Source organism: Artemia sp. Qi Xiang Cuo, unplaced genomic scaffold (assembly GCF_049724085.1).
Source record: "Artemia sp. Qi Xiang Cuo unplaced genomic scaffold, ASM4972408v1 HiC_scaffold_3025, whole genome shotgun sequence".
In the NCBI taxonomy this organism is placed as follows: domain Eukaryota; kingdom Metazoa; phylum Arthropoda; class Branchiopoda; order Anostraca; family Artemiidae; genus Artemia; species Artemia sp. Qi Xiang Cuo.
The window spans coordinates 459154-486247 of NW_028300420.1; positions in this window are offsets into that span (position 1 = coordinate 459154).

Sequence of the window (27094 nt, forward strand, 5' to 3'; positions counted from 1 at the left end):
ACCAACATCACAAATTCCCGGGAGATAGTTACCCTTCCAAAATTTCAGCTTCACTACCACTACCACTACACTAGACACTACCAGATGGTGATCTTTACTTTTAGCATCAATAACAGCCCTCCTATATGCGCTATTATCTTGTATTGATCCTGTCAGTCTTCAACTTACAATAACACAATCAATAAGGTTGACTTACTTATCATCACGTGAATACCATGTTAACTTATGGGCCAGTTTATAAGCAAGCACCGTATTGGTTATACCTAGATCCTAAAAAATTGTAACACTCTCTAGCCATTACTGTTTTCTTTTCCTAAACCAAATTTACCTAGGCTAGAATACCATCTATCCCTATTTCTACCGACTTGTACTTTCAAATCTCTAATAAAAACACAATATTTCTACCTGGAACCCTGTCTATTTGCTCCTGTAACTGTAAGTAAAATTCTTAGTTATAAAATGAGCTATTAGTATTCAATTATTAATACCTTCCCAGCCTAAACAAGACTTAGTAGCTTCCTTATTCATCATGAGCACTATTCCTTATTCACTATTCCCTGTCTATGTACCCCATCCTTTCTGCCTGATTAAACAAATATGTATCACCTAATTTCATGCTTCCTAACCCTGGGATGTGAGTTTCTGAAACTCCTAATAAGTCTAGTTCGAATCTGCTGAATTCGTCAGTCAAAATTTCAATACGATAGTTTTTTTAACTTCGTAACATTCCAAGTTCCAATTGTCATGTTCTTTAAATCATTGAAATTATTTCGGCTTCAGGAAAAGCAATGGTCCTGAATACCAGTACGGGGACCAACACATCTTCTCAAGTCTACACCGAAGCGCTAAAGCCGGCTTAAAAACGGACAGCAAGAAATTCCTGCGATCTCAAGGATGAATGGAGGTATTGTGCAATCCTGGGTCCATCTTGGTCACAACATGGTTTTCAGCACTTGGCGATGCTCTTCTATCAGCAAGAGTCGAAATCCTGCACAGATAGTCTCAAGCCTATTACCTCCGACTCGTTATATATTAATACCTACAAATATTATGCTACTACGGGGAGTCAACCCATAGTAGATAAATTAGCTAGGAAAAGGATTTTCAGCCAAAAAATGCCCACAGAAACAGACCAAGACCAGATGAATTATCCGTTAATCAGAATCCTGTGCGAATGCTGTTTTGTTTACTAGGCTATAATTTCCTGGAGGGGCATATAATTTCCACTCCTCAAGTGGGAACAGAGTTGACCGCAAGGTACCCAGTCTTGCAGGTACCCCGTAAGGTTCGAGGAAGCCCTTTGCAGAGCCTATTGTCTATAGATCTGGATCTTACGCCCTGCCGCAGTTGTCCTCCTATAGAGGATCCTCCTACGATGGTGTTCTCCACCACCATGCAATTTAACCCATTACTGGAAGAAGGTTTGTAGCTCACGGGATGTATGCACTTAACGGTGGGCCCTGTTGAGTGTACATATGAGGGGCCTTCTTCCTCCTCCAACTGTATTTTAGGCCCGGGCAAGGCTGCTCCAGTTTCTATTATGGACCCCCAGGGACAAGGTCCCTCCTTGGTGCGTGCCTCCTATGGAGGCACCCTACATATCTGTAGGGCGTTCCCCTATTGCCACCTGAGGACACCACGCTGAAGGGCCTGTGGGAGGCCCCTACTGAGTAGTAGAATCATAAATTTATATATATATATATATATATATATATATATATATATATATATATATATATATATATATATATATATATATATATATATATATATATATATATATATATATATATATATATATATATATATATATATATATATATATATATATACAAACATACACACACATATAACCCTTTCCCATCTACCTCAAAATTCTGATTGGATCCCAATCCCCAAAAGCCATAGCGAGGATACTACCTCTTACTCCCTGCCAAGTTTGGCCAAGATCTAACTACCACTGGTGGCTGATGTCTTGATGGCAAAAGTTTAAGAGCCTCCTTTCTAAGAGTCTTGGAGGGGGAGATCACAACGAAAAAACACAAATGTAATAATGAAAACAATCTTATTTTAAGGACCACGGTCCTTACCTTGACATGTAAACCTTGATATGTATACCTTGACATGTAAAATGAATAAATCATCTGGTAATTATGGGGTAAAACTTACTAGTTTTAGTTGGGGTAAACAACTAGATATTTTGTATACTACATCAATTTTTCATGGCCATTATAATGATTAAGAGCCCGCTTCCCCATTGTGTCAGAAATTACCGTAAGCAGTTTTTCAAAAAACGATTGGAAGTAATAGCACTGCTTTCTCTAGCCGCAGTCCACAATGCAAGAAGATAAAAATAAATTCACAAAGCAAAATCCAGGTCATAAATGCACACATTCAGTTTTTATGGGACAGGGATGTCAAAGAAAATAATAATTTTCTAAACATGTTTCGATTTCTTCAAAAGAAGTGGTTCCGTACCACTCTTAGGAAGATTTCCTCTAAAGCTCCTCCACCCAATTTCAGCAAGAGTTTAGATTAGGATTCTAGACCCTGACAGCTGTTAAGCATGGGTCCAAAAATGGATACTTCAAAAGGTTGAGGAAGGCGTGTTAGGCGTTTTACAGATGCTAGAAAGTGTTAGGTACTTGTCTAAGCAACTCTTCGTCAAATAAGAAATTGCAAAAAAAAAAATTAATAATAATAAAGTTTTGATACCATACCACTGTTTAGAACCTGTGAAAAATGCGATTTGGCAACGACCCTGTGGATTAAATTTGCACCAAATGGGTAAGAGTCAATCACTGTTGACTCTTGAAAAGGGCACAAAGCTCAAATTATTATGCATCTCGAGTTGACAAAACCATCATAGCCGCAGGGGCAAAATTTTGATATCGCCATGTTGTTAAAAATAACCGAAAGTTCCAATAACTATGTATCTTGGGATGACAAAACCCTCCACAGGCCCTTGGGCAGAGGATGTAAATTACACCCATTATTTACATATAGGTTTTATAATTGGGAAGAAGGGTTATGTTTGATCTTAGGTGTCCAAAAGGCTATATGTGTCAAGGAGAATCCAGGTCATCAAAAGGGTGAGTTTGTAATACCTAAGAAAAAAAAATTCCGCCCTTTTTTTAGCTCCCTTTGTTAGAGGAGAGACTGATTTCAAAGCGACCAATCCTTTGAATACTTTTTTACATATTAGTCTTCTTAGCCCAAAGTCTTATCTGGCTCATTACTATGCCCCTAACCTTTCCCCTTCCCACAGAAAGATGTTGATGATCTTTTTGACCAAAAGAATATCAGAATTTTTAATGGATAGCAACTTGGTCCTCCGTGGGGTGAAAATTTAGCTTGGTTCCACAAAATTGCTGAAAACGTCACTTTCTCCTGGCACAAACTTTTTGATCACTTTCAAAGGCTCTAGAACTGTTAATTTTCATTTGAAAGAGTCCTCTCGATCTATTAGAACCATTGGTTCGATACAATAACCCCCAGGAAAAAAACCGAACAAATTAAAACGCATTGTTCTCTAATAAACTGAATATTATGGGTATTTTCCCCATTTTTTCAAAATCTACCACAATTTCACAGGCTCGTAGCGTTTGATGTGTAACATTAAGCTTAATAAGCTTTATATATTTGGAAAAGCATTCAAGCCAATTTTTTAGAAAATTTTGTATGAATTTTTATCAAAATTCCTTTTTCTGGGGAGCTGGTTACTATTTGTAAAAGTAAGGGTATGAGTATCGTCTTGCTTACAGACAGGGTTGCCACCGTCAGTAGGATTTTACTAGATCTAGTTAAAAAAATCTAGTAAATTTAGAGGATCTAGTAAATTTCCCGAAATCTAGTAAAAACTAGTAAAAAGTCATGATTTATAGTAAACAAAACTTTTTTTTTATTTTCCATGAATTCATGGAACAAAATTCTCGTAAACATATGACAATTTAAAATTTGTGCTTGTCTGTTTTACAATTTACAATTTTGCTTGTCTGTCTCAGAGACAGACTTCACTTCCGGCGTCTAAAGGTCGACAAAATCAGCTTTCTGTGTATCAAATCTTACCAACTAAAAATGAAGCTATAATGACACTTGGATTTGTGATGACTGGGAATCTATTGGAATCAAAACCAAAGCCAACCACCCAAGGTGATTAGGTTAATCTCCTCAATTTGAAAATCTTTATTGAGTAGAAAGGAGCCTGCTGAGAGAAATTAAAAGTAATTAAAAATTTAAAAAAAAAAAGGATTTTTGAACTTGTAGGTTTCCGGAATTTTAAATAATACTATGAAAACAAAAGAAAAGAGAAAAAAAGAAGAGAAAAGGAAAAAAGATTTTGAAAATCGTATTGATTATCCTCCTATAGTAAAAATTAATTCTTGATGGTGCGCTTGCGGCATAGCCGCACGCGGAAAATTTTTTTTGAGCATTTAGTAAAAACAGATGCGATCTAGTAAATTTTTCCTCTCCAATTTAGTAAATTCTTCCAGGTCAGGGTGGCAACCCTGCTTACAGTTTGTTACCACGAGCTGTTTGATTCTACACCATACATTCTGTATGTATTCTGAAAAAAAGGTTAAATACTACAGAATCCCTTCTTTCTTCATTTTTGTATCTTAATTTCCCTTTGGCTTCTCAATTATATTAAATGAAAAAACAAGTTTTTTAAACTGAAAGTAAGGAGCGACATTAGAAATTAAAACGAACAGAAATTATTCCGTATATGAAAGAGGCTGTCCCCTCCTCAACGCTTCGCTCTTTATGCTAAAGTTTTTTATTGTTTTAAAAAATAAAGTTGTGAGACAGAGTCAAACTTTAGCGTAAAGAGCGAGGCGTTGAGGAGGGGACAGCCCCTTTCATATACGAAATAATTTCGGTTCGTTTTAAGTTTTAATGTCGCTCCTTACTTTCAGTTTAAAAAAATTTTTTTTTTTATTTTAATATATTATCGTTTTTTATTTAATTCAGAATGTATTTTTTATAAACGTATTTGAAAAATTAAAAAAAATTTGAAAAAAAAATTTACTTTTATTTTGCTAAATGGATGTCTCTAAATTTGGTTATGACGTAATTTACAAATTAACTCACGTAACTAACTTCTATATTCGTATATTTTTCTTCTGGCAAAAAATACAAAGTTGCAGATTTTTGCAGATATGAGCTTGAAACCTATGTAATAGGTTTTTCTGATACGCTGAATCTGACGGTGTGATTTACATTAAAATTCTTTCACTTGTAGGGGATGTTTCCCCCCTCTTTAAAAAATCGGGTAAATTTTCTCAGGCTCCTAGCCTTTGATGAGTAATACTAAACTTAATAAAATTTATATATTTAGAATCAGCATTATAAACACATTCTTTTTAAAAGTTTCGATTACTATTGAGCCGTATCGCTTGTTTTTTTTATTGTTTTTTTATTACGTATATGTTATTACATGTTACGTTATGTTGTTCAAAAACCCCTGAATCACAAAGGCCGTTTAATTAGAATAGATAGCTCTTTTGAAAGCACTAAAAAAAACTGTAGCGTAAAGAGCGAGGTATTGACTTGGGGGAGAACCCACTCACATACGTTATAATTTCTGTTCGTTTTCAATTTTGATGCTGCTTCTTACTTTCAGTCGAAAAAACTTGTTTTTTTTTATTTAATTTCTGATCGTTTTTTAAATAATGGTTGGAAATCCAGCGCCCCCTTCATAGAAATGTCCCTTACCCCAAAGAAACATCATCCACGGAAAGATTCTCCAGAGTAACCCCCTCCTCTAGACCCCCCCCCCCCTCCGGAAAAAAATCCTTCCTGAAAATGTCTGTATACTTCCCAATAACCAATAAATAATGCTGGCAAGTCCGGCTCCCCCTTCTTGGCAATTTCCCTTCCCCCATGAAAACTTCGTTCATGGACAGATCCTCCAACATAACCCCCGACCCACCCACCCCCACTACCAGAAAAAAACCCTCCTGAAAACTTCTGTATACTTCCCAATAACCAATACTATATGTTAACATTGGGTAAAGTTCATAACTTTTAGCCCTCCCCTTGGGGACTTTGGGGGATTAAGTCATCCTAAAAGACATATTTATCATATTTTCGACCATGCTGAACAAAATGGCTATCTCAAAATTTTGATCAGGTGACTTTGGGAAACAAATAAGCTTGGGAGAGGGCCTAGTTGCCCTCCATTTTTTTGGTCACTTAGAAAGGGCACTAGAACTTTTAATTTCCGTTCCAATGAGCCCTCCCACAATATTCTAAGACCACTGGGTAGATACGATCACCCCTGGGAAAAAAAAACAAATAACTCCAAATCCGCAATGTTTCATCAGGCAAAAAATACAAAATTTCACTTGTTTCCAAATAGATGATTGAAAGCTCTGCAGCCAGGTTTTCTGATGCGTTGAATATGGCAGAGTCAATTTTTACGAGGTTATATAGTTTTTAGGGTGTCTTTCCCCCTTTTTTTGAAAATAAGCCAACTTTTCTCAGGCGATTAACTTTTGATAAGTAGCACTAAACTTGATGAAAGTTATGTATATGAAATCAGCATTAAAATCTGATTCTTTTGATATATCTATTGGTATCAAAAACCCGTTTTCTAGAGTTTCGGTGACCATTGACCCGGGTCGCTCCTTACTTATAGTTTGTTACCACGAACTGTTTGATAAATGGGTAAAATGTTCTAGGGGAGAATCATCAGGGGGATTTTTGGGGGGAATTTTAATATGGGAATACGTCAGACTCCGAATAAATGAGACCAAAACGAACCGAAATTGCAATGAATAATCAAGTCAAACTTAAAACGAACAGGAATTACCACAAAAAGGAGTAAGTTTATTTAATTTTATAGCATTAATTATAAAATTTCCTTTATAACGCTAATTAATCCAAGATTTCTGACACCTCCATGGGTGAATATAATTATATATTAAACAGTCCGCTTTCATTAGTTTTCAGTAATCTTGGTTACATGGTTATGCTCATCCTTTTTTGTTGTTGATGTTGATGTTTTGACTAGTAAAAACCATACTGCTTAAAACAAAAATTGTTTTCATTGAAACGCCATCATGGCGCTCTTGCCTTTGGAATTTTGTTCAGTTTATTTCTAATTTTAGTTTGATTTCATTTCTGCTCGTTTTTGGTTTAATGTAGCAGCTAATTTTCCTTTGAAAAACTTCTTTTTTTGTAAAGAATATTTCTTTCATAATCTATTTCATGGGTGCATTCCAAAGACAATAGTACTTGCTAGTACTTCCCGTTAAACTTTGCAAATTTTCGAAAAAACATAAACAAATTCTACACCAAGTTTTTCAAATTTTTCCGAATTCTTCTACACCAAATTTTTACTTTTCATCCCATTATTTATTGGTCCTTTGTCAATTTAACATGAAATGAAAGAAAACTTGGTACGCTTAGGGTAGATCTCAGAAAACTGGTTTTACAGCCACAAAGACAAATGACGGGTGACAGAATGCATTGGACTTGTATAATTTGGGCTATATATTTGCACATCAGGGGGGGGTAGGTTAGTTAAGATAGGGGCGCTGTCCAAATATTTTACCCCCAACCCCTAATGTGCAAATGTATAGTCCGAAGTATATTATAATATAAAGTGAAGCAAGGCCGTACCCACAGTGGGGTGTGGGGGATTTGAACCCCTCCCGAAATGTTTTTTTGAACCGCAAAAACGTAACAAAAATGGATATAAACAAATTTTGTATGGTTTTTTTGAATTTTTTTGTGTAACCCCCCCCCCCCCGAAAAAAAATCATTAAGTAAAACCCCCTTCGAAAAAAATCCTGGGTACGGCCTTGAAGTGAAGGCTATATGAAGGTTTTATTTCATTGGGATTAACCTAACTTCACTTCTCGGGTGTGTTTCGTTTAATTAACAAGTACCGAAAATTTTCTTAACAAAATAGTTCTTTCGTCTATCGGTGTTTTCTTTTTGGTGGTAAGCTATGCAGAGTAAAGTGGCAAACCTTGCTATGAATTCTGTAACTGTTCTAAGCCAATCACTTTTATTGTTCGCTTTCAACAGTCAGTCTTCATGAATATTCATTCAGATATAATAACTATTATTCAGATTCCGCAGAAAAATATTTAAATTGTTTGGTAATTTCAAGAAAGCTCCTGAAATCAATCAAAGATGACGTAAAAAGTAGTAACCTAGGTGCTGATTTCAACCATACATTCAACCATACATTCACGCCTACAAGAATATGCAGCGTAGCTTCACGTGGACATTGCAAAAAAGCTGGCAAACCTATAAAGTGGTCAAACACGCTTTGAGAGTATGGTTGTGATTGTATAAGACAACCAGACTGGCTTTTTGTTATTGATATCAACTGTACAAGAATATGCAGCGTAGCTTCACGTGCACATTGCAAATAAGCTGGCAAACCTATAAAGTGGCCAAACACGTTTTGAGAGTATAGTCAAGGTTGTATAAGAGAATCAGACTGTTTTTTTTGCTATCGATATCAATTGCACATGAATATACACTTCGGTTCCACATGCACATTTTAAATAAGCTGGCAAACCTATAAAGTGGCCAAGCACGTTTTGAGAGTATAGTCAAGGTTGTATACACGTAGACATTTTAAAAAGCGAGATATTTATTATAAATTTGGAACAAGATCAATCTTTGGAAATGGTTAACGATAACAAACATGTTTTCAAACAGATGGGTTTTTGAAGCATATTCAGCATGGCGTGTTTTTTTTTCTTTTTTTTGGCACTTGACGTTTTTTCTGATAACAATTACCATTCATTGCGATCATAGCTCTAAAACAAGGGTTTAGCATTTGCGAATTGGATCGTATGAAGGTGGAGAAAAAAAGGGGGGTTTAGTATTTTCGAATTGGACTGTACGAATGATCTTATTTGAATAATAGGGAAAAAAACAGAGCTGGATAATATTCGCGAATTAGATCGGATGAAGGTGGAGAAAAAAAAGAGTTAAACTGATTAGCAGTTAAGGAAACCCAGAAGGGCTTGTTAACTCAGGCACTTTGTTACAGATTTAATACAACATCAATCGATGAGAACGATTAATGATGAGAGAATGATATTATGACCTGACTTAGCTTTACCTCACCAATTTGTACTGTATAATGCCAAAGTGAGGTTTGAGCAGTGCTGTCAATTTAAAATAGACTCTAACGTTATAGTATACTAAAAAGAAGATATAAAGAGAGATGTAGATGGCGAGAAAAGAATTTTAATAACGGATAGCTTTACTCCTTCGATGTGTTCTGTATAATACACAAGTGGTGGGGTGATGGCAGCGGTGTGTCTTAGAGTACTTATAGTGCTGTACTGTGGGCCGAATTGCTTGCGAAAAAACCCGAATGAATGAGTTGAAATAAAATTTTTAACTAGAAATTGGCTGTAAAGTGTTTTGGGGGAGATGGATTGATGGCAGAAGGATATCTTAGCGTAGTTATAGTGTGATAGTGGGGGTGGGGGGGGCGCGAATTGCTAGCGAAAAACCCAAATGAATGAGTTGAAATAAAAATTTTAACGAGAAATGGTTGGAAAATGTTTTGGGGGAGATGGGTTGATGGCAGAAGGATAGGTGTGTGTTGTCTGAAACCTATGATTTGGGATGGGCGTTTTGCTATTTCGGACTTTTCTGAGCTAGGTTTTTTAGTATTTCGTAGGTCTGTGTTGGCTGAAACTTATGATTTGGGATGTGTAGTTTGCTATGTTTGACTTTGCTGAGCTAGGTTTCTTAGTATTTCGTAGGTGTGTGTTGTCTGAAACTTATGATTTGAGATATGTAATTTGCAATTTCTGATTTCTATGATCTAGGTCTCCTAGAATTTTATAGGTGTGTGTTCTCTGGAAAATATGTTTTGGGCTGTGTGAAAGTCTATAGTTAGCTTTTCTGAGCTTCAATTTTTTTCTATTTCATAAGAGTGCGTTATATTACACTCATTATTTTGGTTGCGTAGTTTTCCATTTACAACATTTCCTAGACAGATTTCTTATTATTTCGTAGGTGTGTGTTGGCTGAAACCTATGATATGGGATCTTTAGTTTGCAATATCCTGATTTCTGAGCTAGGTTTCATAGCCTTTTGTAGGTTTGTGTTGTCTGAAACCTATGATTTGGGATGATATTTAGGCTTTTCAGAGCTAGGTTTCTTAGTCTCTCATAGGTGTGTGTTGTCTGAAACCTACAATTTGGGGTGGGTAGTTTGCTATTTCTGGCTTTCCAGAGCTAGGTTTCTTAGTCTCTCATAGGTATGTGTTGTCTGAAACCTACACTTTGGGGTGGGTAGTTTGCTATTTCTGGCTTTTATGAGCTAGGTTTCATAGTATTTCGTAGGTGTGTGTTGTCTGAAACTTATGATTTGGGGTATGTAAATTACTATTTCGGGCTTTTCTGAGCTAGATTTCTTAGTCTTTCGTTGGTTTGTGTTGTCTGAAACTTATGATTTGGCATGTGTAGTTTGCTATTTTGACTTTGCTGAGTTAGATTTCTTAGCCTTTCATAGGTGTGTGTTGTCTGAAACTTATGATTTGGGATATGTAGTCTGCTATTTTTGACTTTGCTGAGATAGGTCTACTAGTATATTAGAGATGTGCCTTGTCTGGAACCTAGTGTAAGGAACATTTACTTTGCTTACTCTGGCTCTTAAGAGGTAGGTATCATAGTTCTTCAGGAACGTGTTTTATATGAAAATGATGCTTTGATGGGTGTACATATATATATCGTGAATATATGAACTATGGTTTCTTATACTTTAGTTGGTATATGTTGTCTGAAACTTATGATTTGGGGTGGGTAGTTTGCTATTTCTGGCTTTCCAGAGCTAGGTTTCTTAGTCTCTCATAGGTATGTGTTGTCTGACACCTATAATTTGGGGAGAATAGTTTTATATTTCTGGCTTTTATGAGATATATCCCCTAGTATTTCGTAGGTGTTTATTGTCTGAAACTGATGATTTGGAGTATGTAAATTATTAATTCGGGCTTTTCTAAGCTAGATTTCTTAGTATTTTGCAGGGTTGTGTTGTCTGAATGTGATAATTTGGGATGTGTAGTTTGCTATTTTGACTTTGCTGAGTTAGATTTCTTAGCCTTTAATAGGTGTGTGTTGTCTGAAACTTATGATTTGGGATATGTAGTCTGCTATTTTTTACTTTGCTGAGATAGGTTTCTTAGTATTTCGTAGGTATGTGTTGTCTGAAACTTATGATTTGAGATGTGTAATTTGCTATCACCGGCTTTTATGAGCTAGGTCTCCTAGTATTTCGTAGGTGTGTGTTGTCTGAAGCTTATGATTTAGGGTAAGTAAATTACTATTTCGGGCTTTTCTGAGCTAAGGTTTCTTAGTATTTCGTAGGTGTGTGTTGTCTGAAACTTATGACATGGGGTGGGTAGTTTGCTATTTCTGGCTTTTCAGAGCTAGGTTTATTGGTCTCTCATAGGTGTGTGTTGTCTAAAACCAACAATTTGGGGATGGGTAGTTTGCTAATTCTGACTTTTATGAGCTAGGTCTACTAGTATTTCACAGGTGTGTGTTGTCTGAAACTTATGATTTGAGGTATGCAATTTGCTATTTTTGACATCTTTGAGATAGAATTCTTAGCCTTTCAATGGTGTGGGTTATCTGAAACTTATGATTTGGGATGTGTAGTTTGCTACTTTTGACTTTGCCAAGTTAGGTTTCTTAGTATTTCATAGGTGTGTCTTATTTGAAACTTATGACTAAAGATGTGTGATTTGCTATTTCCGGTTTCTATGAGCTAGGTCCCCTAGCATTTCGTAGGTGTATGTTCTCTGAAACTTATGATTTGGGCTATGTAAATTACTATTTCGGACTTTTCTGAGCTAAGGTTTCTTAGTATTTCGTAGGTGTGTGTTGTCTGAAACTAATGATTTGGGGTGTGTAATTTGCTATTTTTGACTTTGCTGACCTAGGTTTCTTAGTATTTAGAAGGTGTGTGTTGTCTGAAACTTATGATTTGAGATGTGTAATATGCTATTTCCGGCTTTTATGAGCTATGTCTCCTAGTATTTCGTAGGTGTTTGTTGTCTGAAACTTATGATTTGGGATCTGTAAATTACTATTTCGGGCTTTTCTGAGCCAGGGTTTTTTAGTATTTCGTAGGTGTGTGTTATATGAAACTTATAATTTTGGGCGTGTAATTTCATATTTCAGACTTTTCTTAGCAAGCTTTCTTAGTATTTCGTAGGTGTGAGTTGTCTGAAACTTATGATTTGGGATGGTTAATTTGCTATTTCCGGCTTTTATTAGCTACTTTTCTTAGTCTTTCGTAGGTATGTGTTGTCTGAAACCTATAAAAATAAACTATTTCCGTAAAATCTGAGCTAATGAGGGTTTTTGACCGTAAACTCTAGTTTTTTGTAAGAAAATTATGGAAAATACAATTCTCTGGTTCAAATGTGAAATTTAGGTCCATTTTGGATCGAAAAATAAAACCATTTCCGTAAAATCTAAGCTAATAAGGGTTTTTGACCGTAAACTCTAGTTTTTTTGGTAAGAAAATTATGGAAAATACAATTCGTTGGCTCATAGGTGAATCTAAAGTCCAGTTATGGATCGAAAAATAAACTATTTCTATAAAATTTGAGCTAATAAGGGTTTTTGACCGTATACTCTAGTTTTTTTGTAACAAAATTATGGAAAATACAATTCTCTAGTTCAAATGTGAAACTTAAGTCCAGTTATGGATCGAAAAATAAACTATTTTTGTAAAATCTGTGCTAATAAGGGCTTTTAACCATAAACTCTAGTTTTTTGTAAGAAAATTATGGAAAATACAATTCTCTGATTCAAATATGAAACTTAAGGCTATTTATGGATCGAAAAATAAAAGCATTTCTGTAAAACCTGACCTAATAACGGATATTAACCATAAACTCTATTTTTTTGTAAGAAAATTATGGAAAATACAATTCTCTGGTTCAAATGTGAAACCTAGATCCATTTTGGATCGAAAAATAAAAATATTACTGTAAAATCTAAGCTAATAAGGTTTTTTCACCGTAAACTCTAGTTTTTTTGTAAGAAAATTATGGAAAATACAATTCTCTGGTTTAAATGTGAAACTCAAGTCCATTTATGGATCAAAAAATAAACTATTTCCGTAAAAGCTGAGCTAATAAGGGTTTTTGACCGTAAACTCTAGTTTTTTATAAGAAAATTATGGAAAATACAATTCTCTGGTTCAAATGTGAAACTTAAGTATATTTTTGGATCGAAAAATAAAACTATTTTTCGTAAAATCTGAGCTAATAAGGATTTTTTACCGTAAACTCTAGTTTCTTGTAAGAAAATTATCGAAAATACAATTCTCTAGTTCAAATGTGAAACTTAAGTCCAGTTTTGGATACTCATAATGATGAGGACTGATGGTTCTAATTCAATATTTTTTTCATAAATACAAACTATTTTTTTTAAAACTTCGAAATTATTAAACTTTATTTATTTTTTGATATATTTTTTTTTGTACGTATCTGAAAATGACAAAATATGCTTAGGGCTCTAACAATTGTACTCTATGATTGGTCAGAGACACGAAGTGGCTTCCCCACTGGTATTCTATGTCCAGTTATCGACACTACCTAGTCTATTGCATGTATTAAATCAGTATTTTTTACGCAGTGGAACGATAAACACATAATTCATATCTTTAAAAAAAAGTGAAGATCGAGCATTTTAATAAAGGGTGTTCACGTAACAAGGTTATTGTAGCATTTAATGCCGACAAGGAGAAGTATTTAAACTATGAAAAAAGTACAAGTGGTAGCACTATTGGAAATGTATGCATGCATTGTCATGACAGTAAGGAATTAAATTTCTTTGGAATACCGAAAAAATTCAACTCTTATGTTGGTGGTTATGCGAAATTGAGATCTCCAGAGATGATTGCACTCAAAGTGAAATCCAACATAAAAATAATCGTTGATGATAGAGGACAACTCCTTGCTACTGTTGCAGGTAACACATTACCTACTGAGACATCCAATCGTCAGCTTTCGGGTATTAGCATTCAACGGAAGGTCAATAAAAGAAAGGCCTACTCTTCTACTAAAATCGTAAACCATATCTTTTCTACGTGCCGAAACTGTTACCTGTGTAAAAATATTGTGATAATAGACAGTGAAATTGCCAGAAAAATAAAATGGGCATTGTCAGAAAATATCACTATGGAAAATAAAGATGAAAAGATGAAAAACAAAGCACCAGCAAACGTTACGGGAATTGATCAAACGGTCAATGAATCAAATAATACCAAAGACGAAAAGCATATTGAGCCTGTTTATGAGACACCAGTAATAATTGTGTATGGCTCAAAATGGAATAATGATTATTCTACTGATTACGTACTAAGAGAAGACAGTAGCTACAATATCAAGAGAGAACATGGTGAACTATTTTATGGAACAGATTCAAAATGTCCACAGTTAATCATTGATATTAATAATGTATCATAATATATTTTTGTATTAATATTCTACATAGCATTATTTCATTAAAAATATTACATTGTTATGTGTTCATTATTTTTAGAGTAAGCTAGCATATCAAACGTTTAGAATGTCTATTAAAACATCGGAGATGTAAGACAAGGAATTTGCATACATCTATTGTCAGACACATGAGATAACATTGACAAAATATAGGTATCAGAATGAATAAATTCTTTATCATCATCCGTTGTTGGATATGTCATTATGTCATTATGAAAAAATTGTAAGTAAGTAAGAAGTAAGTAACAAACAAACTCGTTCTTTAATTTACCTTTGGGATACACAATACTAAAATTTAATTCAGGAAATTATGAAAAAAATGGAACAAACTGCTTATTAACATTCATTATCGATTGAAGTCGCTTCCTAGACAGACAATACAGCAATTTCACAAAATCTAAGTATAAGAGTGATTAAATTCTATATCAACATTCATTTCTCGGATACATAGGAAAAAGTTAACAAAATCTAAGTGTTAGAGTGAATAAATTTTATTTATCAACATCTTTTGTCAGATACATCGGATAAAATTGAAGTGTCAGAGTGAATAGTTTTTTTTTATCAACATCCTTTGTCAGATACATCAAATAAAATTGACAAAGTCTAAATTTCAGAATGAATAAATGCTTTAACAACATCCTTTATCGGATATGTCGGATAAAATTGACATAATCTAAGTATTAGAGTGGCTAAATTCGATATCATCATCCTTTTCTCGGATACATAGGATAAAATATCGGATAAAATTGACAAAATCTAAGTATCAGATTAATTTTTTATCAACATCTTTTATCGGTTACAACAATTTTAAATAACAAAATCTAAATATTAGAGTGAATAAATGCTTTTTCAGCATCCTTTGTCGGATATGTTGGATAAAATATGCAAAGTTGACATTGCTTTATTTCATTTTTTAAGGTTAATTTAGAAGAGGTTATGTGCGCAAGTTTCAGACAACAAACACCTACGAAATACTAAGAAACCTAGCTCAGCAAAGTCAAAAATAGCAAATTACACACCCCAAATAATAAGTTTCAGACAACACACACCTACGAAACACTAAGAAACCTTAGCTCAGAAAAGTCTGAAATAGTAATTTACATACCCCAAATCATAAGTTTCAGACAACACACACCAACGAAATACTAGGAGACCTAGCTCATAAAAGCTGGAAATAGCAAATTACACATCTCAAATCATAAGTTTCAGACAACACACACCTACGAAATACTAAGAAACCTAGCTCGGCAAAGTCAAAAATAGCAAACTACACATCCCAAATCATAAGTTTCAGACAACACACACCTATGAAAGGCTAAGAAATCTTACTCAGGAAAGTCAAAAATAGCAAACTACACATCCCAAATCATAAGTTTCAGACAACACACACCAACGAAAGACTAAGAATTCTAGCTAAGTAAAGCTAGAAATAGTAATTTACTTACCCAAAATCATCGGTTTCAAACAACACACACCTAGAAAATACTAGTAGACCTATCTCATAAAAGTCAGAATTAGCAAACTACCCATCCCCAAATTGTTGTTTTTAGACAACACATACCTATGAAAGAGCATGATACCTTGCTCAGAAAAGTCAGAAACAGCAAATTATCTAGCGAAAGTTATAAGTTTCAGATAACACACACTTACGAAATTCTAGGAGACCTTAGCTTATAAAAGCCAAAAATAAGAATTTACTTACCCTAAATCATAAATTTTACACAACAAACACCTACGAAGTACTAGGAGACCTAGCTCATAAAAGCCGGAAATAGCAAATTATACATCTCAAATCATAAGTTTCAGACAACACACACCTACGAAATACTAAGAAACCTAGCTCGGTAAAGTCAAAAATAGCAAACTACACATCCCAAATCATAAGTTTCAGACAACACACACCAACGAAAGACTAAGAAATCTAGCTCAGAAAAGCTCGAAATAGTAATTTACATACCCCAAATCATAAGTTTCAGACAATACACACCTACGAAATACTAGGAGACCTAGCGCATAAAAGCCAGAAATAGCAAACTACCCACCCCAAATTATAGGTTTCAGACATCACACACTTATGAGAGACTAAGAAAGCTAGCTCTGAAAAGCCAGAAATAGCAAACTACCCACCCCAAATTGTAGGTTTCAGACAACACACACCTATAGAGACTAAGAAACCTAGCTCTGAAAAGCCCAAATAGCATCCCAAACCATAGGTTTCAGACAACACACGCCTACAAAAGGCTACGAAATACTAAGAAACCTTAGCTCAGAAAAGCCCGAAATAGTAATTTACATACCCCAAATCATAAGTTTCACACAACACACACCTACGAAATACTAGGAGACCTAGCTCAGAAAAGCAGGATATTGCAAACTAAAGATCCCAAATCATAGGTTTCAGACATCACACACCAACGAAATACTAAGAAATCTGGCTAAGAAAAGTCGGAAATAGCAAATTACACACCCCAAATCATAGGTTTCAGATAACACTCACCTACGAAATACTAAGAAACCTTAGTTCAGAAAGTCCGAAATAGTTATTTACATACCCCAAATCATAAGTTTCAGACAATATACTACTATGAAATACTAGGAGACCTAGATAATAAAAGCCGGAAATAGCAAATTACATATCTCAAGTCATGAGTTTCAGACAACACACTCCTACGAAATACTAAGAAACCTAGCTCAGCAAAGTCAAAAATAGCAAACTACACATCCCAAATCATAAGTTTCAGACAACACAGACCTACGAAATACTAAAAAACCTAGCTCAGGAAAGTCCAAAATAGCAAACCACCCATCCCAAATCATAAGTTTCAGACAACACACACCTATCCTTCTGCCATCAACCCATCTCCCCCAAAACATTTTTCAGCCAATTCTCGTTAAAAATTTTATTTCAACTCATTCATTTGGGTTTTTCGCTAGCAATTCGCCCCCCACTATCACACTATAGCTACGCTAAGACATCCTTCTGCCATCAACCCATCTCCCCAAAACACTTTTCAGCCATTTCTAGTTAAAATTTCTATTTCAACTCATTCACTCGGTTTTTTTCACAAGCAACTCGGCCCACAGTACAGCACTATAAGTATTCTAAGACACCCCGCTGCCATCCCACCACCGCTTGGGTATTATACAGATCACGTCAAAGAGGTAATGCTATCCGTTATTAAAATTCTTTTCTTGCTATCTACATCACTCTTAGTAACATCTTTTTAGTACACTATGACGTTAGACCCAATTTTCAAATGACAACTCTGTTCAAACACCACTTGGGTTTTATAAAGAACACATTGGTGAGGTAAAGCTTGGTCAACTCACAATGCCATTCTATCATCGTTAACCATTTTCATAGATTGATTTTGTCTCAAATTTATAATAAATTGCCTGAGTTAACAAGCCCTTCGGGGTTACCTTAACTGCTAATCAGTTTAACTCTTTTTTTTCTCCACCTTCATACGATCCAATTCACAAATGCTATCCAGCTCTGTTTTTTCCCCTATTATTCAAATAAGATCATTCTTACAGTCCAATTCGCAAATGCTAAATCCCCTTCTTTTCTCCACCTTCATACGATCGAATTCGCAAATGCTAAAACCTTTTTTTAGAGCTATGATAGCAATGAATGGTGCTTGTTATAAGAAAAAATGCCAATTGCCAAAAAAAAAAAATAAAATAAAATACAACATGCCAGGGTGAAAGTGCTTCAAACACCCATCTGGTTGAAGACATGTTTTTTATCTGTAACTATTCCCATAGACTGATATTGTTCAAAATTTATAACAAATATCTTGCTTTTTAAAATGTCCACGTGTATACAACCTTGACTATACTCTCAAAACGTGCTTGGCCACTTTATAGGTTCTCCAGCTTTTTTGCAATGTGCACGTGAAGCTACGCTGCATATTCTTGTACAGTTGATATCAACAACAAAAACCCAGTCTGGTTGTCTTATACAATCACAACCATACTCTCAAAGCGTGTTTGACCACTTTATAGGTTTGCCAGCTTTTTTGCAATGTCCACGTGAAGCTACGCTGCATATTCTTGTAGGCGTGAATGTATGATTGAAATCAGCACCTAGGTTACTACTGTAAATTCAAAATGAAAATTGCACCATTTGCATCACCATTATTGAAAACATTGAACTAGATATATTCTGCCTCTCACCTGGATTAAAGATCAGAAAAGATAAGTTTTTTCAACTGAAAATAAGGAGCAACATTAAAAATTTAAAGAACAGAAATTATTTCGTATTTGCGGGGAGGGGGGGCCTACCCTACCCCACCCCTCGCGCCTCCTTGGGGAAATTCCGAGCGAAAAATTCCCCCTCTCACGGAAAAGTCCCCCTCAGAAAATTCCCTCCTTGCTGAAAACACCCCTCGGAAAATTTCCCTCGGACAATACCCCTGGAAAACTCTCCTCACTGTCTTAATTTAATTTCTGAACGTCTTTCAAATCATGCAGGACCCCAAACCCCCCACCCCCTTCCCCCCCAAAGATAGTTTCCCTCGGAAAATACCTCCTTCGAAAATTCTTCCCCTATGTAAAATTGTGCTGCCAAAGAGAAGGATTTAAGCGTACGCAATAAAATCCTCAGACCTCATACCTCGTTCAGTTGTAATACGACAAAAATGGTCCCTGAAGAAACTTATTCAAATTGTATTTTGTAGAGAATTCCTGTAAATAAATACTGTCGAATTGATGAAGTCTTTGTTTGGACGAGATTAAACTTTCAACAAAGATGTCAGCTCCTTACAAATTTATTTGTCATCATAAGTGTTTACATTATTATGTGGTACAATAAAAGTTATTTTTACTGATCCGATTTAAATTACAAAATACATCTTTTAAAAACATTTTTTGTAATTTCAAAACGCATTAATTACAGGACGAAATTGTTTTTAGTTATAAACTGAATAGCAGATTTATAGTTCTATCTGTTTCGCTCTACACACATTTGATGAACTAAATTGCTAAATCATAAATTAAATTTTGAAACAAAATGAGCTATTTCATTAGCTATATACCGAAATTATGTAGATTATCATTTGAAAATTGACTTGTCAAGGATGTTTCATATAATGAAAGTCGTAAAAAGATTCCCAGTTAATATCGTATTTTTTGCTGTTCTTTTTATACGACAAGCCTACATTCCCACGTTCTGCGTTTTGTACGAAAACAGCCTGAGTTTACTGACTATTGGCATTTTTGCAAAAACAACTGAAAAAAATGCATTTCTCTAATGCATAAATACATATGTGAGAACATACATAAAATTGTTGATTAACTCTCAAAATGTATATTCAATGTAAGTAATTTTATATATAAAAAATTGTAACTTTTATAGGCCAAAAAAGAGATTTGAAAGAGTGCTTATCGATGGTTATCTTTAATGGCTAAAAATTTTTGTAATTTTCTCTTCATTTGCAAGTCTTCCACACAATTTTCGAAATTTGTTTATTGTTTTTGGAAAATTGCAATATGCAGGAATATAGGATGCGCCTAACCTGAGTCTCTTAATTCGACGATTTCGACTTACCAAAATTGTGGAATAGTTAAAAGAGAAGGTCGATTAAATCGTTTTAGAGGAACTATTCTATTTAATTGCTTTAAGATATTATTTTAAAGAAAAACTTTAGACTTAATGTTAAATACGTAAAGATGCCAGAAAATGCAGTAATTACCAAAATTACCAAACAGTAATTTGGTAAAAAGTTAATAACCAAAAAGTGCGGTTTTTATGTGAAACTCTGAATCTTACTTTAATACACTGACTCAGCTCTTAATAATAACACTTGAAATTTCAATTTCCAATCGAATGAAGCTCTCCCAAGCTTTCATGACCTCACTTTCTATACAAATTGGTCGGGAGAAAACAAAAGAAAATATATAGAGGCCTCGTCGTTCTTTACTAAGTACGCCAAGTAGGAACACTTTGATTTAAATTTTCAAGCACAAAAATAGGCACATTTTATAGGATATGAAAATAAAAATTGGGCAGGGCTAAGGCGGGCATGTACTCAAGGCCTCCACTGCAAACTTATTTTTTTCAGACATGCCTGATGTCGTTTATTGAGAAGGATATGGTGAATCCACCCGCTCAAACATACTAAGGTGGGACGGGTGGAAAAATAAAAACCCCAAGGAGTAATATTAAATCCCATCAGTGCCAAACTGCTTCTGAACCCGAAAACAATTTTAGTGAGAACCATTTCTCAGCAATATTTGGATACAAACCAAATTTGTTTGCTGTTATTGTCAATCGGTAGCACACTTCATATAATTATCCAGTATGATCATTCCCTATCTCACCCATTATAAAAACCCGGACCGGGGTGCGAGTGCTCCAGAAAACGTAGAAACATAAGCGGCGTCAGATCTTTTCACGGGTAGACAAGTCAGACAAGAAACAATCGGAAACAAGTGGAAACCCGCTATTAATAACTGCACGAAGAAGTGGGAGGAGCTTTTTGTTCGCACCGAGAACGAAGATCAGAAATGATCTGCGATAAGCTTACTGGATAATTATATGAACTGTGATCGGTAGCAACTAAATGGTTTACATACCGTGTTGCAGAAGTCGAAACTGTCAAGCATATTTCGAGTCAAGCTATAACTCATTAAACAGTTTGTGGTAACGAACTGTAAATAAGGAGCAACGCGGCTCAATAGTAACCGAAACTCTAAGAAACAAAGTCTTGGTAACAATATATACATCAAAAGAATCGAATTTTTATAGTGATTCAAAATATATAAAATTCATTAAGTTTAATGTTATCCATCACAAGCTACCAGCCTAAGAAAATCTGCTTAATTTCGGAGAAAAGGGAAGAAACATACCCAAAACATCAAGTGATAGTACTAAAAATCACATCATCAGATCCAGCATATTAAAAAACCCTACTGAAGAGGTTTCAAGCTCCTATATACAAAAATGTGGAATTTTGCATTTTTTGCCGAAAGAAAGACCACGAATGCGCGTTTTTTGTTTTTTGTTTTGTTTTTTTCATGTTTTTCCCCAGGGGATGATAGATCGAACCAATTATCCTAGAAAATCGAGGGCTTATTTGATTAAAATCAAAAGCTCTAGCAGCGGCGCGGGAGGGGGGCAGTTAGCTCCCCTCCCACGCTCCTTTTTTCTCCAAAGTCGTCGATCAAATTTTGAATAGCCAATTTTGTTAAACAGAGGCCTAGTTGAAAGATTCTATAACAATGCATTTGGGGATAACATGATGCCCCGCAGCTCCTGGGGAAAGGGCTGTAAGTTACAAAATTTACCCATTGTTTACGTATAATATTTTGCAGTGAGGATTGAGTTGTCCGGAGGGAATTTCAAGAGGGGGTATTTTATATAGGAGGAGCTTTCCATGGAAGAGTTTTCTGTAAGGGGAGAGAAGTTTTATAAATTTATGCACCTCTGAAAAAGTTATGCCAGTTTTGCCTCTCACTGAGAGTATCTGTCTTGGCTTTACTCTAAAGCAATTGTACAAAAATGGTTCATTTCACTTGTTAATACATAGTCTATCATTCATCCTAGGGCAGAACTAAGGTAGATAGGCATAGAGTATGGGTAATTCAAATAGTCTATCAGTTCTGTGAGCCATTTAAGGCAATTGAAAACCCCAAATAAAAGGTTTTCAAAGACTTATGATTTACCGGCACCATTTGAAAAACGATCAGAAATTAAATCTTAAAAAAAAAACAAGTTTTTCAACCGAAAGTAAGGAGCACCATTAAGACTCAAACGAACACAAATTATTCCGTATATAAAGGGATTGCCCCCCTTCAATACCTTGCTCTTTACACTAAAGTTTGACTATTTGTCCCAATTTTTTAAGAACGACTCATGAAACACAAGGGCCGTTTAGTTAGAATAGGAAGCTTTTTAGAAAGTGCTAAAAACTTTAGCTTGAAGAGCATGGTATTGAGGAAGGGGCAACCTCTTCCTATACGGAATGAAATCTGCTAGTTTTGGGTTTTAATGTTGCTCCTTGCTTTCAGATTTAAAAACTGTTTTGTTTTTATTTAATATCATGAAAAGACACAAACAGATTTTATATTCAATTTTCCGCACTGTTGAATTGTTCACTGTTTCTCTTTGGCTAATGGCCTTTTATCCTGCAAGACACGTTTTACAGTAGACAAGTAAAGGGCCATGAAATCAATCACTTGCAAAAAAAAAACAATTTTGTTTTCGCTATACCCAAAGTTTATCAAAAGAAAATTAAAAGAAAGAATACAAAGTATTGGTTTCTAACAAGAATGCAACCAGGATTTTCTTTTGGGAGGAGGGGGGGGGGTACAGAAAAACTTTAAAAAATGCACCAAAATTTGTTTATATTTTTGCATTTTTTTTACGTCTTTACGAGTCGGACAAACATTTCGGGGGAGGGTCAAACCCCTAACCCCCTCCCCTGGATACGGCCTTGGTTTCCATTACAAGAACCTCTCTCTACAAACGTGTAGATAAAAATATCTGAACATTTCGAAATATTCATGGTATTCGTCAATTTATCGCCAATCTCAATGTTGGAAATGACAGCTTAAATTGTGAAAATATTTGTGCAACGGCAGTTTTTGCTTCCTCTGCCTTTGCTGGTTAAATACGCTTTTCCAAAAAAGGAAGTGAACATCATTCGACAGTTCATCTTTCATGCTCTTTAATTTAAAATATACCTCCTTTCAAGGCCGTACCCAGGATTTTTTTGCAGGGAGTTTTACTCAAAAAATTTTTTTTTGGGGGGGGGTACACAAAAAAACCTCAAAAAGGCATACGAAATTTGTTTATATTCATTTTTGTTACGTTTTTACAAGTCAGACAAACATTTCGGGAGGGGTTCAAACCCCCCTAACCCCCGCTCTTGGTACGGCCTTGCCTCCTTTAATGTTGAATATAATTAGTTAGCCACAATCAACACCTGAAAAACAAAAGCTGAAAATGTAAAAAAAATTGAGAACAATATTGACCTCAAAACAATCCAATTTTTATGCTTATTCCAAATATATATAATTCTTTAATTTTAAATTAACTCATCAAAATCTAAAACCATCAAACAGTTTTACCCAAACAGAATAATGGCTATGGAGAAGCCGGATAATTTTCGTCAGCTGATTTTTTTTCTGCTACTTTTAGCTTTTGATGAGTAAATTTAAAGGAAAGCACTTATAAAGCTTTAACGTGAAAGCTGAAAGGTTATACAAAGGATAAAGGCCGTTCGTTTTATTTTTAATGTCATTCTATAAATTCTTTTGAAACATTTTTTAAATTAATTTTGTTCACGTAGTCTTAAAGCAAGCCTCAATGCTTCCAGAACAAAGACTTTCAGCCTGAAAAATGTCTAATGTTCAAGAAAATCCCTGTTCAGCACGAAAAATACTGACTGTTCAAGAAAATCTGCTGACGAGAATTATCCAGCTGCTCCATAGCCATGACTCTGTTGGGGTAAAGGTAGTCATAATTTGGGAGCTCAAACCTTAAGAACGGGCTTTTAAATATTATTTATTAAAATAAAGGGTACTCCTTCTACATACCCACTCTTTTATATATCTCAAACTAAACACGCGATGAAAAACCCGTTTTGACGGGATGATTCAACACACGGCTGTAGAGAAATACAGTGTATAGCGTGGTTTTAATTGCGTATACGATATTTAAAGTGTTGTTTTTTGGGTTATTTTTTTTGGGGGGGAGGTATCTAGGTTAGGTTAGGTTACGTATTTAATATATGCTATGCTTTGCCCCCCACCCCTCTAATGTGAAAATATATAGCCCCAATTTGTTTCTAAACTATTATATAGTCATCCTATTTTATTTTATTTCATTAGCATTAACCAGAGTAGCTGAATATAAAAGAGTGAGTACATCGAAGGAGTACCAAAAAAAGAATATAGAAGATTTTTTGGATAGATGAAAAAGAATATGGAAGATTTTTTGGGCTACAGTTCCCGCCGACTCCTTTCACCAAGCTACGCTATTGGTTCCTCGGTCATTTTCACAGGTCCTGCGAATTCACAATATAGCTAAGATTCTTTGCAAATAAACAAAACATATTCCTTATGATAGCTATTGGTTAAAATAACTCAGAGTTATTAATACTTAATTGCTTTTAAATTCCTTATCCGGAAGTTTGTTTTTTGGGTATAAATCCACTTCAACCACGAAAAGTCACCACACCGCGCCTTATACTTTTCAAAATCATGTCAGCGAGACTTTAAAAAACCACAAGTACTGGCATGGTTTGTAACCGCATTTAAACTTCAACATCAGTTGATTGCAACCGTTAACTTTATTTCAGTACTTTACTAGACTTTGTAGTATTTAACAGAAAGAAGTGAAATATAATTTTATACTTGATAAAAGGTACTATTCTTAATTGATAGTTATTATACATAAAGTACTGAAATCGAACCCATGTGAAACTTCAACTGCATGAAAGTTCTGACGACATCAGCTCAAACAGTTAATGTCTTTGATCACCCTCGTGTTCAGGAATTTGTTTCTTGGTTTTTTTTTTCTAGATAGGCAAACCATTGTAGAGAAGGCGGACATTGCTCGAAAAAAGAACTCCAACAATAACAACAATAAGCGACTTCTACCGAAAATAAAATTGTAAATGAAAAATTGTAGAAATAAAAAAGGTACTTTCCCATTATATGGACCTTTACAAGGAAACCAGTACAAGAAAAACCCGTTTTTGACGGGTTAATTTAGGACCACGCTATAAAGTAATGCAATGCTAAGCGTGGTTTTCAATGCATTTACGATATTTAAACTGTTGTTTTTTGGGGTTTAGAGAGAGAGAGAGAAAAAGGTACCTAGGTTAGGTTACGTAATTAATATATTCAATGCTTTTCCCAACACCCCCCCCCCCCCTAATGTGCAAATATATAGCCCAAATTTGCTTATAAACATTATATGTTCATCCTATTTTATTTTATTTCATTAGCATTAACCAAACTTGACATTTTAGATAGGCCCATATACTGGGAAAGTACCATAAAAATTTCTATCGGGGGGGGGGGCTTCAAAAGTTTAGGGCTCAAAATATTTTCTCCTTGTCTCATTTTCGATGGGTCTGGGTATAGTAGCTTCATAATGTGTATAACTTTAAGTTGGCAACGGCAATAACATTTTGCTTCTTGCTCGAGTTTATTTTCTTTTTCAATGGGGAGGGGGCTATTGGATACTTCTAACACGCTCACAGTAAATTAATATCTAATCTTTCTAAGGTTTACGCAAGTTGTATGTAGACATTTTTGCAAAACTTTACTGCTTTGAACGTTGGGTTTACGATAATATTCTTAAACAATTGTAGTTTACTATAATCATTCCGAGACCTGTGAAATTAAATTTTAAAGAACAAGTTTTTTCTACTGAAAGTAAGGAGCTGCATTAAAACTTAAAACCATCAGATATTATTCCATATATGAAGGGGGCTGCCTCCTCCTCAATACCCCTCTCTTCACGCTAAAGTATTCTGGTACTTTTAAAAAAGGTTCTGATTCTACTTAACCGGTCTTTGTGTTTCAGGAGTCATTCTTAAAGGGTTGGGAAAAAAGGTCAAACTTTGGCGTAAAAAGCGGGGTGTTAAGGAGGGGGCAGCCCCCTTCAAATACGGAATAATTTCTGCTCGTTTTTAGTTTTAATTTTGCTCTTTACTTTCAATAGAAAAAGCTTGTTTTTTATTTAATTTCTGATCGGTTTTCAAAAATTCCAGAAAATCCACCCCCCCCCCCCCATGGAAAATCCTACCATAAAAATTTCCTTCATGAAAAGCTACTCCCGCGTAAAATCCTCCTCCTTCCAGAAATTATCCCCGAACAATACCATCCTCGCTGCAAATTCCCCCGGAAAATTTCTTGCGGACAATTCCTCCTGAAACATTTCCTTAGTATACTTTCATTTGTAAAAAGACTTGTTTTTATTTAATTTTTAATAATTTTTGAGTTCTTGGGAGAATCCCTCCTATGTGGAGAAATGTTTCCCTGAAACATCCCCCCCCAATGGTGAGTTTCTCCCGTGGAAAATTTTCTCATGGAAACTTTGGAGAATTTTCACCATGGAGGATTCTCCGTTGGAAAATCCTACCCCATGTAAAATTCTCCCAGGGAATTCCACCTCCGCCGAAAATTTCCCCCTGACAACTCCCCCCGAACATCTAATGGAGATCCATTAGACACATGTAACATCCACATGTAAAATAGAGTTGCTAAGGAGAAAGTAAAAGATAAAAACCGAATTTAGTATTTGAATTCTGAAAAAATCACCCCTGTAAAATTTCATCTGGATAGTTCACCCCCGGAAACTTCCCTCACAATAGAAAATCCACTCAGTAGAAAATCCCCAGACCCCTCCCCCACACACACACAAAAAAAAATATATGTGCACTTCCCAATAACAAATTCTATATGTGAACAATGGACAAGTCACATGACCTGCAGCCCTTCCCCTGGGATATATGGGGGTCAACTCATCTCCAAAGAATAGTTATTGAACGTTTCAACAATGTTCAACATAATGGCTATCTCAAAATTTTGATCGTACGACTTTGTGGAAAAAAGGGTGTGGTAGACGGG